The 16,464-nt window shown below is 38.7% G+C and overlaps 1 pseudogene; it reads right to left on the bottom strand.

The window, feature by feature from the left end:
- The window catches only part of LOC136245553 (dynein axonemal heavy chain 10-like), a 34,512-nt pseudogene that overhangs the window by 14,937 nt on the left and 3,111 nt on the right, over positions 1-16,464 (bottom strand).

Here is a 16,464-nt window from a genome sequence, read left to right as displayed (position 1 = left end):
TATGACTGTATTTCACAATTCTAAAAATGTTTACAAGTCCTTGACAATGTATGTACTGTACACTGAATGTGCAACTGAATGTGCAGTACAATGTACTGTACGCTAAATGTGTGATGAAGAAATTTTATACCACACAATCCTTGTGCTTATCACCCATCCCCAAAAAGATGAAAACAAGAAAATGTAGTTGCAGCTGCATTTTACTGCCTTTTTTTTCTTTAAATTTTTTTTTTCATATGCTGCACCCTGAATTTTTTACTTGGTCTGAACCTGTACACGTACATTACATACTGTAGAGTCTGGTTGTTAAGTGCATACACACACACACACACACACACACACACACACACACACACACACACACACACACACACACACACACACACACACACACACACACACACATATATATATATATTAAGTGCATATTATTTGTTAAGCACATAATTGTGACCTAATTTTAGAAAACCGTCGATCTATGCACAAGAATACTTTTGTAATAAAACGCATTCAAATACAATGGGTAAAAAATGCAAGCTTCAGAAAAAATTTATGCAAGCTTTTATCGCCTTTCTGGTCAGTGAATTGACACTCCAGTGGATAAATCCTGGGCATCATCGTGTTCCCCTATTCATAGGGAGTTTTAAAATCCTTGTTTCATCTTCATACACAGGTGGGTTTCTGAGTTACGGACGTCTATTTACGTTGCGGTGACGAAAGAATTTACGACGATTTTTCTTCAATGAATTCGCCTTCCTTCCGGATCACAGAAGAATACCTTTGGCAAAAACTATATACCTTGGTGGTTTCATAAATTCATGGCGAATGCAATGAGCAAAGATTCAACTCCGTACACCGTTGTATCAGTATGTTATGTAGTCTCGCCCCCAGACCACAAGGGTATGTTATGATGGTTTATATAAGTGCCTGTAGATTATTTTCTCGATGTCTTCTGTACATATTGATTTATTCACTCGTCCGGGTGTCTTGCTGTATTTTCCACACTGCTTATCTTATGAAGCTGAAACTTAGCCAATCCATTTCTCTGTCCCTGTAGACAACAAAGAACCAATAAAATGAACTTTGATAAATGTGCGTATATCAATGGTTTTCTAAAATTAGGTCACATATTCATTTCTTGTACTTAATCTTTGTATCAGCACATGTGGACAAACATGAAGCTCCAATTTGAAGTGCACTATACAAGAGAAGAAATGCTAGAGGTTTTTCAATTGTGCAAGGTGTAAAATTTCACGTGGTACATGGCCAACAATTAATTGCCTTTCACTATACACTTACCAAGCAAAACGGTCTTCTATAGTATGAAATACATGCTCCACAAAAAGAATTTGTACAAAAACCAGACTCCATGTGGTGACTGCAAATGACAACACCTCAAGAAAGTGAATCCATATTGCTTGCAATGAGGTTTTTCAATTAACAAATGTGCTTAACAACTACGTAAATGTTAATTGTAATATTCTTTGTAAACTTTATTAAGCAGATGTACCTAACAACCAGACTCTACAATACCTTCTATTCAAGAGTGTACATACTGTTACAAGATTTTGAAGCAATTCTGTATCAACATACAGTGTTGCTAACCTCAGATAGAAATCGAGAGGCTACTGCTTGTAATGCTTGTTTAGGCCAAGCAGTGAACCAGTCAATGGATGAGTTATTGACTAAACCAGGAAAGTTTCTACATCTATTCTTTAGTGTATCACCAACTGGTGACATTGCCATCACAATGTGGAGATTGTTAGCACATTTACTGACAAAGTATCCCCAAGTGCTCTCCCTGGTGGGTGGTAACCCAGTCTTCTGAGCCTCAGCACGAACCTATATGTGTGTATAAATACGAACAATGTATTGCAAGGTATCTGTACATTTATGAAATAATTATACATTCATAGATATAATTAATATGTACAAACTATGGCTGGAACAAAGGTTCGGAAGCTTCGAAACTTTTGTAAACTTTGAAGGTGGTTTTACCCCCTCCAAAGCTTCATAGCCATGGATACTGCCATGTCTAATCAGTCAAAATGCCATGTGCTTCTTGGAAGCTACAAATATCATAGACAAAATCATGGTATCTGAGCAGTTGTACTAGAGCCTGTACTACAGCTGCAACAAAGTCTGCATGAGACCAAATGAGTGTACACCCATCAGATATGATCATTAATTACTAACATGGCATAATCAGCAAAGCTTCGAAGCTTGGGTGGCTTTCTTTCAAGAAGCTTCAGAGGGTAAAATTTGACCTTCATTTCAGCCCCGTATATTTTGATTGTGCAAGCTCATGTGCACATGTGTGCATATACATACAATGTGTTTATGTATATGGAAGATGTAGAAATTAAACATGATGTACATATTGTGTATTGTAAAATGTTATATGTACGTATGAGAGTGCTAAATTAGATTACTTGTCCAATAATCTGATCCTTTTCATCGTCAGCAAACAGAGCAGGTACCATACCACTAGTCAACATGTTGTTGATAAGCTCTAGAAATCCTACAAGTGATAATACACTAAAGTGAACCATAAACTAAACAGGTTCATAAATGTGTACCTTCTTGAGCCACATGACCATCAGTAAATAAGAACACCATCTACAGAACATAACATGTAACACCTTCACATGTAAGCAAATGTAATCTTGACTGGTGAAAGCATATGTCAGTAACTAAAGGTACATATATGCTATGTTTACCTTTTTGTTTTCTATTCCTAGCTTGTTGTAAAGTGACCTCAGATCCTCTCTGAACTCTTCTTCACCATATCCTCTACTCAGAGTGATCTCAAATACTCCACAACCAGCAGCATATGCTGCCAGACGAGCCAGACTCTGTCTACCACTACCACCAACCCCAACTAATAGGGCGTGACCCTGGTCCATACGGATCACCCGGTGGATACGTGTCAAGTGTTGTAGAGCATCATCAAACAACACCAGATTCATCGGCTTGTGACTATCATTGTATTCTTCCAGGATCTGAAGTGAACATCAATGCTACTTATGATAACAATCATAGCAAAGTCACACACTTCTTCAAATAATCCCTTGGCAGCATCATAGTCTTGGATGTCTTCATAGATCCTTGGCACTTCAGGGTTTAATGCTGTACGATAATCACCATACAGTAGTGGATCCCTCAGTGCTGTTTCTGTATGTTCTGAAAAGTGCTCTTGAAGCAAACTCTTTAAACGTTCCTACACAATCAATCAAAAATAAGTACACCAATGTCTGTTGTATACATAAGAGATAGATATGTCCATACATACTTGTGAATGCTCATACTAGTACTATATTACTTACCGAAACTAGATCTTTGTCCTTGTCATTTGTCAGTCGGTCATAGAACACACGCAGGCACTCATTTCTCCACACTCTGATGAAGCTAGCTACACTATCAAACCTGTCTGGGGTGGTCAAACACAGACCATGGTATATACGTGACAAGTCTCTGAGGTTGAAGATGTAGTGGAATTTGGATGGTGTGGAAGAGAGATCTTTTACAATACTGTGATAGAGCTCCATGGTAGCTGTGGTGATCTTTTTACTTAAATCATGCATAGCTGTAAAACAGGTATATAGAGTAGTAACATACTTACAGACCAAAAACAAAAACAAAACTACATACTTTACTATTATGTCTGGCAACATTTACCAGTGGTGGATATAATTTTTAATGGGGTTTCTGAAACTTAATGAAAAGTGTATTATTCGTAGATAAGGAATAAAACAATAAGGCATCTGAGGACACACTTCCAGGATTTTAGAAGCGCTGAAATTGGATTTTAGAATACCTTTATAAAGTTAACAATCAAATATGAAATAAACAAACTAACTGCAAGGCAAAGGTTGTGGCTAAGGTGTAGCTTTGATTGTTCTATTAGAGTAATAGACTCTTTCCAAAAATACGTCACTGCTTAGCAACACCTTTCCGACATTTTGATTGGGGCCACTGTCAATAATTACGATTGCTCTACATAGAAATACGGTGGTGAAAACAGCTCGAGCAGAGTAGTATCAGTAGTATTGTTAAAGGACAGGCCATAGAAATCTTCGAGGTTGCAAATTAGTGTTCTGGTTAGAGGCAGGTGGTTATCAGGGCTGAACAAGGTGTGAAACATCGACAACATTAATTTTCTTGTCTGCCAGTACAAGAAGCTATTATATAGCATGTGGGAGGTGGGAGGTCAGCCTGTTACAGTTACTATCACCAATACAGTACTAATGATTACCCATACAAAAATGCTATATAATAGCTTCTTGTATGGGCAGGCAAGGAAATTAGTGTTGTGGATGTTTTGCAGCCCTAATAACCACCTGCCTCTAACTAGAACACTAATTTGCAACCTCAAAGACTTCTATAGCCTGTCCTTCAACAATATTTCTCTGCTCGAGCTGTATTCACCACCGTATTTCTATGCAGTGCGATCGTGATTATTGACAGTGGCCCCAATCAAAATGTCGGAAAGGTGTTGCTAAGCAGTGATATATTTTTTGGAAAGAGTCTATCACTTGACTGCTCTAATAGAATATCTTGATCGCTTTTAAAGCAGTGGGAAGTGGAAAGCAAAGTGTTGCTGAGGGTTTAGTAGCTATAAAGGATGTTAGTTAAATGCAATCACATGTTTGCTAGTTAAAAGCAATCACATGTTTGCTACTTAGTATACTAGTTAAACTGCCACTGAACTAAATTTAAAAGGGGGTTTCTCTTGAAACTACAGAAACCTATACTTAGATCCACCACTGTTAAAACAAATGCACATACACACAATGTTAACAGAGGACATACATTTCTTAAATGGTTGCAGATGTCCCTGTAGAATGGAAGAGTATATGAGGAATAGTGATTCTGATGATGGAAATGTGATGTTGTAGACACTAAACAATGATATGAAACGTGGATCTACTTCATTACGACCTCCACCAGCCTGAAATTAGAGCAGAGCATGTACATTTCGCTGCAACTAATAAAATTGAAAGCTCAAATTAAACAATGGAAGTGTAACAGTTCATTCCAACATTTATGAAGTACATGGTGTAACATACTTTCCCCATAGCTGCTAAGAAGCCAATATCTTTGTATGCTTTCCAGTTGAGGTCTTTACCTCTATCATACATTCCTCCTCTCTCTAACAATAATTTCAGCAATGCTATTGGCTGTTGTGTGCCATACACATCAACCTAAAGCAAGCAATACAATAATACGACTTATATACATTAGTAGTTCCCACTTGTGGCATGTTCATGTCATCAATGAATATGAGTAGCCTCTTTCCTGGAGGTGGTCCATAAGTGTCCTTTGTTCTCTTCTCAACATTAGCCTCAATGTTACGTTGTACATCCATTGAAGTAGCTCTTGAGGAGAAGTTGATGTTCAGTAACAACTACAGTTTGACAAATAAAAGTAAGTATATTTGTTAGTGATGTTGTAATAAATAATATTGTTTTCTATAGTTCAAATATCTTAATCACGTATCTACAATTATATGCTCAAAAACGGTGGGGTACAATCTAGTATAAAGTGAGAACATGTTCATATGAACAGTTTTCTTGCAGCATATATTAAAACACACTAAAACATAAAATGAACATACATAGGATTCTGGATCTAGTTCTCGTAGGAAGTTTTGTGTGGTGGCAGTTTTGGAGGTACCAGTCTCTCCTACCAACACCACAGGTCTCCGCACTCGTACCATCAGCTGTAACAACCAAGTATTTCTCACAGTATCCACAGTGGGTACAAGGATCTCATTAAACTTCATTCCTGGCTTGTGTACATAGTCGGGCACCTTATCAGCCCAAGGTACCCACAGCATTTGTTGTTGATCAAACATGTACTCATAGAGTGTTGGTAAATTGATTGGGATTTCACCCTGCTTGGCACAAGCTCCTTCTCCATTGTTCTGTGTAAGACCTGCTAGTTTTTTTACGTATGCATCAAACTTGACTCGTCCTTCTTCTAACAAGCCCGCTCCTATTGACCAGATTATACACTGAATGAAAATAGTCTCTAAAACTTCTGAGCCAATTCCCATGCTTGGTCCATCTCCTTCCTTTCCTCCTAGCTCCACAGTGGGAAGAGGGAGTAATGCACCTAACATAACTGTTAATTGGGTCACCTGGAAGAGAAAGTAATTTTGTCATACATTACCTGTCCCAATTATGTGTATATTCAACCTACCATGTTCAGATTAGTTAGTGGCACAATGGTTTTCAGTTTATATCCTTGTCGACCTTCCACAATACCCTCCAGTACCATTGAGATACATTGTGGTACATATTTCTCATATAACTTCATCAATTCTTTACTGTCATTCTCATTAGGAATACTGTTCACCCATTTCTCCCAGAACGGAGCATAGCCAAGGTTCTTGGGGTCCACATACACCATACCACAACGTGACACAGTAGCTGGTGAAGCATACTGTAAGTCTGAAACCTGTATAGGTACATTTGTGTATATCATCACATGTGTAGTAACATTACTAAACACAATTTACCACTGTAAGTAAGGTACAGACAAGAAAGCCTGTGTATGGTTAGGATTAAACAAAATAGAACCCACAACCAATAATATTCAATACCATTGCACATGTACACATTGATCAGATGATCGTTGCTCGTGGTAATAGTTAGAATTACTTGAACTAAATCCTGTCACAGAAATTGAATCCACCGCAAACATGCCAAAACATCTGCAAAGACCCCTCCAGTAGATACCATGGATAAGAAATCCTTTTGTGGCCATAGTTTCAGTAGCATCAGAATTGGTCAGGAAAGGGATGGACTATTCATTACTGATGACTTATTATAACCGGTTAGCTTGTTCCTTGTATGCCATGTTGGACGAAGGACATTATTTAGATTTTAAAAATCTGTTGGCAACTGATTGTGCAGTCACGATAGGACCAAAGGCCGTCCTGGCTTACTTCATTATAGCTCAGCGCTTATACGTATGTTTTCTAATAAGTTTAACATGATTACAGTGTGTCGCTTGTCCAGGCAAGTTTGTCAGCCACCCCCAATATTTAATTGCATTTGTTAGGCACTTCTTGATGCTGGTGTTTAAATACAAATAAAGGGAAAAATAATAATTAAGAGTTTTAAAGATCATAGAAATAAAAGTAGTGAAACAAGGGAGGTCCCCTACACCTGAAGATATATTAGTGGATATTTAATCCCTAATGTGGGTATAGGGATTAATTTCCACTAGTATATCTTCAAGTGAGGGTGACCTCCCTTGTTTCACTACTTTTTATTTCTATGAACCCTAATCGGACTTAAAATTCTTAATTCTTCCTTATACTTGTTTGTTTACTTTTTGTAAAATTTTTGACTGGTGAACCCACACATACCGGATTAGAATGAAAAGAACTGATTGCACCAGGCTTATTGTTTCCATCTGAATGTGTGCCCCAGCTATCAATTGCTGAAATAGTGAAGTGGCTATTACACTTTATTTTCAGCCTGTTACACAAACAAAGAGCACTAGGAGAAGGACCTCTGCAGTCACAACAGAAAACTTAGACGACCACCATCAAACAAGGTAGCCATCATGTGGTGCTACCGCGAATTAACACCTTGCACTATCAGCAAAGTAAGTGGGACACAAAGGAGGACACAGGTAAGTACATGAAGCATGCACTGTATGTACTGCGGTATGCCAAAAGGCACCTGTCAGGCTGAGGCAACGTCTTCACAGTGAAAAAATCATGCCCGTAGCCTTAACAATTATCGAGTTATGCTTGTATGAAGGCATCAGGCAGTGAGTCAGTCAGTCAGTAGAGAAATTCACTAAATATATTTTTTTTAACTTCTTAGCAACTTTTTGGAAGTGCTTCAGGTCATACTGAAGGCACTTTTGGGCTTGTAACCAATACTGCTAAGGTGCTATGAAGGTATTGTGAGGCTGGTTTTAGGATGATATTTTTGGCCAAAAAAGTCCAAACCTACATGATCCCTAATATACAGTACTATCATACTGTATGATTAAGTCGATAAGAGAGAGCAACTGTTTTAATAAGCAATACTATTACTAATTTTGTATAGACAGAGAGATCGAGTGCTGCTGCATGATTCATTATACACTTTACTATTGAAACAGAAGATGTGGTGTTGGCCCATACATGCATGCATGTCAATAATTGCCTTTATTTTTTTAAGAGTGTCTGTGAGATTGGCTACCATGCATGCAGATATATGCATGATTTTTGTTGATGCATATGTACCAGAGATTTTTCTGCTTTTTGTATGTGTTACCTCTATGTGCTTGTATATATGACTCTGTGCATCATCTGCAACCATACTTGCTTGTTATATTGGCAGATAATTGCCTGCAATGATTGATTCATTATTAGTTGCTGCACGAATCATGGGTAACCAAAGTCTATGGTTATTTACATACTCTGTACACTCTCAGATTCCAGTTGTACACTCCTTGGTATCCTTACCGATATCCGCCTCACAGTTATTCACAAACAATTTCACTGTCTCGCGTGTAGTCATGCATAGTAGCCTGCAACTTAATGTTGTTGCCAAACTAAGTCTTTGCTGTATCCACAAACATATTTGATGTACCATTTGCCACTGCATGTGTGCTTGTGCATTTCACATTAGGTGTAGCTGAATTGCTGGGGCTATATGCATTTGGAATTATACCTGAAGTTATTCGCAAACTTGCTGTCTGCCTCCAGTTTGTATTGTTACTTGCTGTATATAAGTGTCGTTGTCTATGGTTGTTTGCACAGCTTGCCATGCTGCACTCTCTATGCATTTGCCAATTTTTTTTACATGCACGGTGGTTTGCTATATTCAAAAAACTTTGAATATATGTGTGATAATACATTAAACTGTATATCTAATATTAACTGTGTGCGTCTATTTGATGTTGTACACGTGATATAATAATAAGATTTGGGCGGGCGTTGAGCCTCGCTGAGAGCTGGAATTCGGGTGTTGTGTCGTGTAGTGTCTGTATTGTTAACAAGCCAATATACAAAAACCGCTACATATGTGTGATCCACATGTGTATTGGTGCACATACGTCGTTGCTCAAAGGCTATAGATTTTTGTAGACTTGCTGTTAGCCTCCAGTTGCATGCTTATTCATGCGGCTACACATCAGCTATTACATATAGGTGCATACTGCGATCTGTGACTGTTTTCAAGCTTACTACACATGTTTCTCTGGGCTCCAGTTGTACTTTCCTTTATGCCTCTAGTGATGTTTTTATGCACAGGGCTATTGCTATATATATAGGCTATTGCTATATAAATATATATTGCCATATATATATTATAGTTATAACACGCTTACGAGGGATATGACTAAAATATATGCACGATTCACGAGAACGCGTGCTCAAGTGAGAGTGCGTATATTTAATCATATCCCGAGTAATCGTGTTATAACTGTTATATTCTACAGCCTAGTAGATGAAAACGATTATAGATAGTAAGTTATAGTGAAACAGCACCTCCTGGAGATGGAAATCAATAGAAATTCTTGATGGATCAGACGTTTACACTTTTAACGGTGCCACGCCCACATAGTCGCAATTAGTGAGTTATCCATGAAGGAGACAAGAGTTCATCAAAACTTGTTCCAGTTCCTTAGGTGAATAATTGTTGGTTGATTTAGGTGCTTGTTATTAGAGACTTGTTTACCGTTTAGATAAGGATTTCATGGAATGTGTGAAGTTACACCATATATGGTAAGCATAGCCACAAAGCGTGGTATATCAGTTATATACCACAGTTTGCTGTGGTATATCAGTTATATACCACAGCGCGGCGCTTTTGATCTCAACCACAGGTGTGGTATATATATATATATACCACTTTAGCGTGGGCGTTCAAAGGCGCCGCTCGGTGTTTAACTCGCATATTTCCCGGGCAATATCAAGATATTGCCCGGGCAATATCATGGGAAAGCGGTTTGCCAATGACTTTGATACCCAGCCAGTTCAAAGGATCGATGCGCTTTGACTCGTTATATTGAGCGACATAGAGCTTTGTATTGTGGGACTCGGTTTTGTAGAGGTTGCTAAGCTTAGTACATAGGCTAAGATAGAGTAGTTGGTTGTTACTAAAGGATAATGAAGGCACAAGATAATTGTTTGGGCGATTGTGGATGCGTATTTCTACCCACCGCGTATCAGCCTTTGAACAGACCATGGAACAGACCATGGAACAGCAAAGCTACTACTGCTACGTTGAAATAGGTTAGTAACTTACAGTTCTAAGTACTTAACTTAATATAATAACTTACTGTCCCAATAGCGAAGTTAGTTGGCTTAACTTAGTACAAAAATGATAACAATATAAACTCCATCCCACAATCGCAAGTTTTCTAACATTGCATGTTGAAGCATAGTAACGTATTAATGACGTTTTAACGGCTATTAGCCCACGCTATTAAAACCACAATCGATCTTCAGATGCTACTGTATAAAATAAATGGGATGAGTTCTCATTAGTTCTTTCACCTATTAGATGAGTGCGCCCCAAGTAATATATATCACTTGTACCATGGCTGCTTGGGATTTTGCTGACATATACACCCGCAGCCCTTGGGCCTGCGGCCCTCGCGCTTTGGGTGTATATATCAGCAAAATCCCTCGCAGCCATGGTATAACTATTACATACAACCTTCAAATATATAAAAACACTACATTTCCATGCGCATCCAGTTAGCGGCTGCATACCTGCAACTCAATGTCTATAGCCATTGCAGGCCTGCTACATCACTGTCTTTTGGCTCCAGTTGCAAGTTCACTCATCAACATCTGTACGGATAATAGTGCATGTGTTTCGGATATAGTAATTCCTGCTGCACATGTAGTTGCGCTGCATAGTACATGCCTGCAACTCAACGGCAGCTGCTTTTTGAGTGAACTTGCAACTGGAGCCAAAAGGCAGCGATGTAGCAAGCCTGCAATGGTTATAAACATTGAGTTACAGATATTCAAGCCTGCAAATGGTTGTAGGAATTGCATGCATACTTGCACGCTGCAGCCAATATACATGTGCATATAAATGGCATGAAGCAAGCCTGTATGCTTTTACCAAAAGTACGGACAATATATATATACTATGATCACGTGAAACTTCAAAGGCGCAGCTGGTTGCATATAGGGCATATACACCCCAAACCCACAGGTGAGTATATACCTACCTGAGGTGAGTATATACGTATATACTCACCTGGGAAGTCACGTGACACAGTAAGTGACACATTAAGTGACACATTACTGTGTCACGATTACGGGCTGATATCCCGACGTGGGTGGGCGAGCGACGCCCACGCTAGCATGACCGATCACCCAGATGACTCAGGCTAATAGCCTTTGTCGCGCTAGGCGATCAATCACCTCAGCCAGTAAGAGTCCAACCACTGAATTCATTTTATAACCATACCTCGCGACTTTGATGATGGGTGGCAGCAAGTAATGTTGCTCCTACGTTTGTTGATATGAACAGACAAGTCCTGGGGATATACGGAAATATGTTTACTAAGTCCCACAATCAATTCGATTCTTCATTGTGAGCAAGCTGAATTGCGAGAGGAACTCTACCAGTGTGTCTACCATGCCAAACTATGGCGAATTAAGTGTATGTACATACTTGAAGTTGGGTTGTGTGCATATGGGTTGTTAGTAAGTAATGTAGTGCGGATTAATTTAGAAACACATATGAACCACGGCTCACTTCAGTGTATTGCACTTATATACACCCCTCCTCCTCAGTCATTGGAAGTTTACTGTTGATAAACACCTCAGCTTTGCCTCGGTATTTATCAACAGTAAACTTCCTCTGACTTCGGAGTCGGGGTGTATATAAGTGCAATACGCCTTGTAGCCATGGTTAATATATTACATATATTGCGTACCATGCTACGGTTGATACTCCTTTGTGCTTTACTAATATCCGTGGGTACAATAACATTGTGCTATATTGACAAACTTAAGGAGTGTGTATAAGGATCGCTATCTATGGTTATTTGCAGGCTTGCCAAGTACTCCATTCACACTCTCCTATATGTATTTGCCAATGTTTGCTCATACAGAAGTTTGCTATATTCCACAATAATATTCTTGCATATGTTTTGGATGGAAGTGCATCGGGGCCAAGCTGACATAGGATGTTAACTAGGGTTCTGCAATACAGTGCATTTTGTGTATCACGTATTACCATCAATAAACTGATACGATACTGTATTGCAATACTATAATGAAGTGGTCATGGCTAGTTATGACTGGTACTACCATTTTAGCTAACCACTATGATGAATTCACTCAATGTTGTGTGAGTTGTGCAATATCCTTTTTGATGCTTAAATTTTTAAAGAATAAACAGCTAAGAGTACATTAGTAGAAAGAGATCACTGTATTACCTATTATAGTATTTATGCTCTACTAGAGCACTCACTGACTGTTCTATTAGAGTATATATTGATATTGTTTAGGTGAAGTAACGTATTGTGATACTCAATTAATTGTATCAATATATATGTATTACTAACTACCTACATGAGCATATCATGCATTCCTAATTATACAGATCTTGCATGTACCTCCACTAGTAGGGCACAGTGCTTCTGTAGTCTGATACGTTCACCATTGGCTAGAGTAAGGAGTTTGTTGTCGTCCATGACAGAATTCATGTTCTCCACCCACAAGGCATCCACATCACCATCAAACAAAATATACCTTCTCTCATTCTTGTCTGTTGGTTTGTTCACTTCTCTGAAGATGTTTGATAATAGTCCAGAATACCATACAGTTCTATCACAGAACAAGCCTTAGGATTGAGAATATTCAACTTTGTGACCAATCCCAACCTAAGGTGATAAACAAAGTAGTTGTAAATACATGTGTTGACTAAAACTTACTTGGTTTGTGCCCTGCACAAGGTGTGTATGACAACTGATTTTCCACCACCGGTAGGACCCACGACCATCACAGTGTGACGTGTTAACATTGTCTCATACAACTGAACCACCTTATCCACCTGTATACAACAGAATAAATGTGGAATGTAACCAAGTCAGCTATTGTACTATTATTTTTGTTTGATTGCATAAATAAAATCGAAAACTGAATAGGACTATATGACGTATAGTACACTCACTACACTGACTGGTACAGAGAGTGGAACATTCAAATTAAGTATAGAACACATTTCAGATTAAGATACATAACTGAGAATAAACTACACAAATATGAATGTGCATCAATTTCTATCTGCTGTGGTAGTAGGATGTATTTATTGTCCACCAGTGCTTGTTCTACAGCATCATTGAAGTTAGGATATCTCACTCTTGGACAGTCCAGTCCAGGAAACAAATCAGAGATCAGCCCCAAGAACAGTGGAACATCTTCAAACACAAACTTGGGTAAATTCATATCACGTAGGGCTCTCATTAGCACCACATCCTATAATTAAATGTACGTAGCTAAATTTGCACACCAAACATTTGATATGTACTCACACATATATGTATGGACAAGCATATATGTGTGAGCAAACAAGGAATAGGATTCATTATAATTCACCTCTTGTAGATCAGATGATCCTCTCTTAAGCTCTCCAGCCATCACGAGTACAGCCTTTAGTGCACGTAATCCAAAGTCATAATGGTATTGTCTGCTGAGTTGTCCTTTAGCTAAACTGTATAGCACTGTCATCTTCTTAGCTAGAACCTATTGAGATTATAGACACTTCATGTATATGCATTAACATGTGTGTCTGTGTATGTAGTAATTATGTATATGCATGCAATTACCACCATACACTATAAATAAAAACATGTCCTTATGTACCTTGGCCATGAGGAATCCTTCAGAAAACAACATGATCTCACAGATCTGCATCAGGTCAGGTACAATCACAACTACTGGTCTAAACAATGCCTTCACACTCTCTGGTAGTTCAGTACGACCAGCATAACCGGGGTTCATCGTGATGAAGATACCCATCCTGTTGTCCATGGCTATCTCAACACCTTCAAACTAATAGAATACGACAGAAACATACAAAGGCCCTTCTGTGAATTTTGAATATCAAGACACACGGTAGTGGGTCATGCCGCTCAAGAAACTGGTGCGCCACACCAGTGGGTCATTGACAGGAAGAACAAAAATGAAATTTTCACACATACATGGCTCCGTGCTGCCTTTATGAAACGAGACAAATTTTGCTATAAAAATGCCCTCCATCTTCAATATTTCACGTACCAAGTTTGAGCATAATCACCACAGGTGTTCCCGAGATTCGAACTTTCAAATATCAGTTAAATTTTTCCTTCTTTTGCACACTTACAAAGCCGCCAAGATGTTATCCAATTGTCTTGAAATTTGGCACACATATATAGGGGTGGAGCTTAAAGTCAAAACTTGGTACCAAGTTTGGTTTAAATATGATACACAGTCACAGAGTTATTAACAACTATTCACAAAAAATAACTTGAAAATGTTGTCATGCCTACAAGGTAAACTGCTTATGGTAAGAAGCTGAAAATCAATACATACGTAGATAGGTTAAGGTTACGGTATAGTCACGGGGAATCATTCAAATTTTTGAATGCCTACCAATACTTTTTGAGAAGGCCATAAAACCAGTATACTGAGTCTAGCAGCGTGAAAGGTTTAAAGCGAACACAAAGCCCTTCATATTTAATGTTTTTATGTTGCTACAGTATAGTTTGAGGCAGGTGGAACACTACAAGTTGTTGTAGCAAGACAGGTAAACCAGCCCATACATCGCTCAGCCCAGCTTGTTTTTTGTGCAGCCAAATGCAGCAAAAGCTGTAGGCTCTATGGGCAATTCTGGGACATGGTGATACTGTACATTAAATTTATTAGGTCCTGTGGAAGTGTTTTTGGCATATTTCTTCCCAGTGACAGAGATACAAGCTATCAAAGAGCTTGTTTTACTAGAAAAAAACTACTAAAAGTTCAATAAAATGTCTTCACAAACAGTAATTTAAAATATTGCTTCCACAGGACCTAGATATAGTTACTTGTGTCAAAATTATAGGGGTTCAGTAATCTGCATGTTAGTCTGGTTTTTTGGCAGCGCGTTTTTGTAAAACATCGCTCTATCCTGGACCACACACCCAAGAACAGTTGTTATTCAGCAGTAAAAACATACAAGTACAAATAGTATTACTTCCACAACACAGTTGGTGAAATTATTTATCCCTTGCTTGGTTTAGAGCAGGTTCTGTAATTTGTTCTGCCCACGCATTTTAAAATATACCGTAACCTTAACGATCAAACTTAAACCTTTTGTGATTTGGAAGAAATTGAGCTAAACACCATGAAGATACAGTATGAAAATCAACAGTGTGTAACAATCACATGATTGAGTTCTGCTACTAACAAAATTACAACTTACCATGCCTATGCCTCGCAGGCAAACTGCTTAGCAGAATGAACCAAAACTGGTATATAGGAAGAGTAGTCAGTTTTTTAGTGGTATAGAAGAATCTGATTTAAAAACAATAGTGAAACCAACTACATATGTGACTGGATCTATGAAAACCGTTCTTATCACCCAAGACAGGAAGTTTGATTTTTCACACAAAAACAAAGCTTAATGAATGCACTATCAAGTTTCACCATCACAGTCAACCACAGTAAAGTGGTCTGCTTTTGCTAGCTGCTGTTTTAGAGCACAGTGGTGAGCCGTACGAGTGGTCTGGGGTCTTGATGGAACCCTGGCCAACCAGGAGATGGCTGTGTGTGGCTGTACAGCTCCGTGGTGTTGGACAATGACCTGTGCTGTAAATTTCCTTTCATTTTAGCCAGTTCTGAGCCCTGAATGGCCCATAACTTGGCCTAATTCATCCCAACACGTTTCTTTTCAATTTTTGAACACCATCTTGCCCGCCTTCCAGGGCCCCACCTCCCACCCTTCTGGAGCTCGCCTGATACAGACAACCTCGGTTTAAAAACTATCTAAAATGGCAGGAAACTTAGCTGTTGACTACTTTTTCACTGGGTGATCACTGATCAGGAAGATAAGAAATTGTTGCAAAACGTGTGAAAATTTGGTATGCGTAGCTACCACCATTGGCCAGCTACAGCACACTGAATATTTAATACCGACGTTTCTCGATACTTTTAAATGGGCAATAAGACTGGTTTTCCCAGAGACAGTCACATATAGCAAGTGTGTTATCGAGATACTCTAATACTGCAGCCACCCTATTAGAGCATTCAGCTATGAAGGTGGTGGCCAAGACATGGTTGCAATGATGCTAATGTCAGTCATTTCAATGATCATCATCATTGCAGTCATTTCTTGGCCACCATGTTTGATTCCACAACCTTTTACCCTGGCCTCTTTGGGGCTGTACCCTTTTTTCACAATTCGGCTGTTTTGGTATAGATAATGCAGTACAGTGCATCCCTGATTATCCAACCTCACACCTTAA

This window comes from Dysidea avara, chromosome 15, assembly GCF_963678975.1.
Source record: "Dysidea avara chromosome 15, odDysAvar1.4, whole genome shotgun sequence".
NCBI lineage: Eukaryota > Metazoa > Porifera > Demospongiae > Dictyoceratida > Dysideidae > Dysidea > Dysidea avara.
Note: the sequence above shows the minus strand (reverse complement) of the source record. Positions and strands in the feature narration are given on the sequence as shown.